Here is a 4,624-nt window from a genome sequence, read left to right on the forward strand (position 1 = left end):
AATTGGTTATTACATTTAATTGGTTATCAAATTGGTTATCAAATTCACATCAAATTCACATCTTTTAGTCCATATGAAATTCATTTTACAGTAATGAGACATACAGTTGAAGTCGGAAGTTTACATACACTTAGGTTGGAGTCATTAAAACTCATTTTTCAACCACTCCACAAATTTCTTGTTAACAAACTATAGTTTTGGCAAATCGGTTAGGACATCTACTTTGTGCATGACACAAGTAATTTTTCCAACAATTGTTTACAGACAGATTATTTAATTTCTAATTCACTATATCACAATTCCAGTGGGTCAGAAGTTTATACACACTAGGTTGACTGTACCTTTAAACAGCTTGGAGAATTCCAGAAAATTATGTCATGGCTTCAGAAGCTTCTGATAGGCTAATTGACATCATTTTAGTCAATTGAGGTGTACCTGTGGATGTATTTCAAGGTCTACCTTCAAACAAAGTGCCTCTTTGCTTGACATCATGGGAAAATAAAAAGAAATCAGCCCCAAAAATTGTAGACCTCCACAAGTCTGTTTCATCCTTGGGAGCAATTTCCAAACGCCTGAAATTACCACGTTCATCTGTACAAACCATATTGCGTAAGTATAAACACCATGGGACCACGCAGCTGTCATACCGCTCAGAAAGGAGACACGTTCTGTCTCCTGGAGATGAACATACTTTGGTGCGAAAAGTGCAAATCAATCGAAGAACAACAGCAAAGGACCTTGTGAAGATACAGGAGGAAACAGGTACAAAAGTATCTATATCCACAGTAAAACGAGTCCTATATCGATATAACCTGAAAGGCCACTCAGCAAGGAAGAAGCCACTGCTCCAAAACTGCCATAAGAAAGACTACCGTTTGCAACTGCACATGGGGACAAAGATCGTACTTTTTGGAGAAATGTGCTCTGGTCTGATAAAAGAAAAATAGAACTGTTTAGTCATAATGACCATCGTTATGTTTGGAGGAAAAAGGGGGACGCTTGCAAGCCGAAGAACACCATCCCAACCGTGAAGCATGAGGGTGGCAGCATCGTGTTGTGGGGGTGCTTTGCTGCAGGAGGGACTGGTGCACTTCACAAAATAGATGGCAATATGAAGACGGGAAATGATGTGGATAAATTGAAGCAACATCTCAAGACATTAGTCAGGAAGTTAAAGCTTGGTTGCAAATGTGTCTTCCAAATGGACAATGACCCCAAGCATACTTCCAAAGTTGTGGCAAAATGGCTTAAGGACAACAAAGTCAAGGTATTGGAGTGGCCATCTCAAAGCCCTGACCTCAATCCTATAGACAATTTGTGGGCAGAACTGAAAAAGTGTGTCCGAGCAAGGAGGCCAACAAACCTGACTCAGTTACACCAGCTCTGTCAGGGGGAATGGGCCAACAATCACCCAACTTATTGTGGGAAGGTTGTGGAAGGCTACCCGCAACGTTTGACCCAAGTTAAACAATTTAAAGGCAATGCTACCAAATACTAATTGAGTGTATGTAAATTTCTGACCCACTGGGAATGTGATGAAAAAAATTAAAGCTGAAATAAATAATTCTCTCTACTATTATTCTGACATTTCACATTCTTAAAATTAAGTTGTGATCCTAACTGACCTAAAACAGAGAATTTTTAAATGTCAGGAATTGTGAAAAACTGAGTTTAAATGTATTTGGCTAAGGTGTATGTAAACTTCTGACTTCAACTGTACATGACTCTATATGAATATAATGCTTTCAATACAGAATGCAGGTATTGCAGGCTCATTATTGAGTGACATTAATGCCAACAAAAACTGCATTTGTATTCAGAAATTTATTTTGAATTGAAAATTATTCAATTCAGATTCCACTTCTGTTGGAACTAATATCACTCCATACACCATAGAGTGCAACATCTTAATTGGTGGATGTCATGCCTGTAATCATGGCCACAAACAGAGTGTTTAAGTGTAGGTCTAGTCACTCTGTCTGGTGTTGTCATCTATTTCAGTTTCTCAGCCAGATCATTAAGATAGGGTGCTGCTAAGGCCATGGTTTATTTGAGATTGTATTTTGACTGACTATTGCCTAGTGTCTACAGTGAAACAAAATCAAACCACTGACAATGGAAAAACACTAAGTGACGTCAGAAAGTATTACATGACGATACTATCTGTACCATTAATATTTTATTTAATTATAATGAAGAATACATGTTTTCACTTGACTTGATAGTTTTGCAGCACACACTTGGCCATAAGTAGACATACCCAGTAGTAGGAAGATTGGATTTTCATGAACTTTTCCTCTATTTGTAGGATGCATTTTGGAAGACGGTTTGCCTTTACACAGGCTCATGCAGTGAGATGCAGTTTATTTATAAAGAGCTGAGAGCTGACCTTCATGGTCATAGCTTTTTATGAGCCGGTAGTGAGTGTTGCCTATCAGCTGGCCATTCAAACAGTCCTAAATGCAGTAAACGACACCATGGAAACCAACAATGCCTTTGATATGTGGTTGACTCATCCAGTTGCCTTAAGATGAATGCATGATAACTGGCTCTGGATGAGTGTGTCTGCTAAATGACTCAAATGTAAATGTTATGTAAATATAACTAATACTACTATCTCCAACTAACTAACCACTATGTGGTTGACTCATCCAGTTACCTTAAGATGAATGCATGATAACTGGCTCTGGATGAGTGTGTCTGCTAAATGACTCAAATGTAAATGTTATGTAAATATAACTAACACAACTATCTATAACTAACTAACACACTGAGAAATCATTTCAATCAAGCCATCCAATCATTTTAATTTAAAAAGGCATTATAAATTCAATGATTATTGTTTTATTATTACGACCTCATAATGCAATGATGCCGAATCAATGGTTAAACTTCACTTCAAAAGGAGAGGGATCTGGTAATAAACATATTCTAACTTTCTTGTTGCTTGTTGAGGTACAGTAATATTTCCTGTGTTGAGCTGAGGGGTTGTGTACCTGTTTTCAGGCCTGACATCAGAGAGGTAGCTGCGGCTGCTGGCTCTGCTACTCGCTATGACATCATCTCCATTGTGGGAGCTGGACCTCCCGTCCCCCGCAGAGTAGGAGCGGGTCATCAGCCTCCTGGAACTCATTCTCCAACAGATACAGTTTCTCTTTCAAACTTAAATTCCCAGGAGAAACTTCCTCAGAGAAGGCAACAGATGATGATGTACATCCACCAAAATAAATGAGGTTTTCTTCTGTGGCTCTAAATCTGGGAGATAGCAGCTGAAAGAGAGATAAAGATGACACTAAGTTATTTTTAATAACAAGATACCAAATCAAGATTATTCCCTTTTTGGTAAATATTTATGAGCTTGAAAACATGTTAAAAAACAAGCAAACACTTCTATTGTCTTCATCAATTGTAGTGTAATGCCTTATACTATAGAGACTGATATCAGCAACAGAGATGTTTGATCAAAGTAATGTTGTTATGTTCAGTTGGTAACACATCCATTATATCATCATTCATCAACAAGCTATCTTCCATCAGATCGCTGAGGTAAACTCACCATTCATAGCTTTCCTTTTGTCTCTTTGTATAAGGACCCACCACTCTCTCCGGCTCAAGGCACTGTGCAATTTCCAATCAAACATGAGCATGTGTACCCTGCCAAACCTATTTATAACAGGCCTACAAATAGGCACAAGAGCACATCACATTTTCCAAAACTAGCCTTCGAACCATTTTAAGTACAATACCCAACAACCACAAGGAAAACTCCCTTTGGGAAAGAATCTGTAGAAAATAGTTTTGATGATATCTGTTCCAGCATTGTGGAGGAGATAAATCCATATGGAACAAGAGTTGGTTGTCCTCCAAATGTTACGAATTGGGTTAAGCAAGTTAGGCCACCACGAGTGTGTGACTTGATTACCATTGGAAAACGTGCCCCTAAAACAGCAGAGGGTCTTTCATGTGGCCCAATGGGTGACTGCGCTTTTTCTTCTCTTAAACAGCGTGCATGCTTAGTGTTTTATACAGCCCGTGGTGCTAAAGTATCATATGACCCTGTCAATCAGAATGATGACACCAGCCTTAAAAGTCAATTTAAAAGAGCTGTAAATTCAGGCATCCAGTCCCATCGCTCCCACTTTCCAAACATAAAAGTGTTTGGTTACAATGACTGACCTTCCACAGCAACAGGCTTGTTGATCCTGCAAATGACAAATATACTGGGACAAATGTGAGTCTAAATGCAATAGAACATTTTGCAATGGTTACTTCTCTGTGATATTTTTATGCTAGTGATATAACATGTAAACAAGTGCTGTTCTCAGTGAGTTTTTCACAGAATTGCCGTGCAAGTTGTGGATGTCAGTTTCATCATCTGTTGGGCAGCTGTTTGGTTAAGCTGTGATGACACTGTTCGACCACCCTGGTCCTTGCCTGTACTCTCATTGTGTTGTGATTGACACTGTTCTGTCAGACCCCCAGAGGAAAAGCAATAGGAATAGAACAGCCTTATATAGTCCCTTCAAGATCTATAGGTGTGGATGGTACATTGCCATTTGCTCATCTAACTGACGGAGCACAATGAAAATACACACAATATCGTACATTTTGTGCAAAATGTACA

At 38.8% G+C, this 4,624-nt stretch overlaps 1 long non-coding RNA gene across 2 annotated transcripts; it reads right to left on the bottom strand.

Annotated features, from left to right (window-relative positions):
• Positions 1–2,160: 2,160 nt before the first annotated feature.
• On the bottom strand, positions 2,161–4,025 carry LOC121847886. Of its 2 annotated transcripts, XR_006084756.1 has the most exons (4): positions 3,923–4,025; positions 3,557–3,618; positions 2,660–3,269; positions 2,161–2,524 (listed from the first exon to the last, which is right to left on the bottom strand). It is a non-coding gene; the product is annotated as an uncharacterized LOC121847886 (long non-coding RNA). The 2 variants fall into 2 exon arrangements; XR_006084755.1 differs by having other exon boundaries at positions 2,161–3,269; positions 3,923–4,023.
• Between the last annotated feature and the right edge of the window lie 599 nt (positions 4,026–4,624).

This window comes from Oncorhynchus tshawytscha, linkage group LG12 (genome assembly GCF_018296145.1).
Source record: "Oncorhynchus tshawytscha isolate Ot180627B linkage group LG12, Otsh_v2.0, whole genome shotgun sequence".
NCBI lineage: Eukaryota > Metazoa > Chordata > Actinopteri > Salmoniformes > Salmonidae > Oncorhynchus > Oncorhynchus tshawytscha.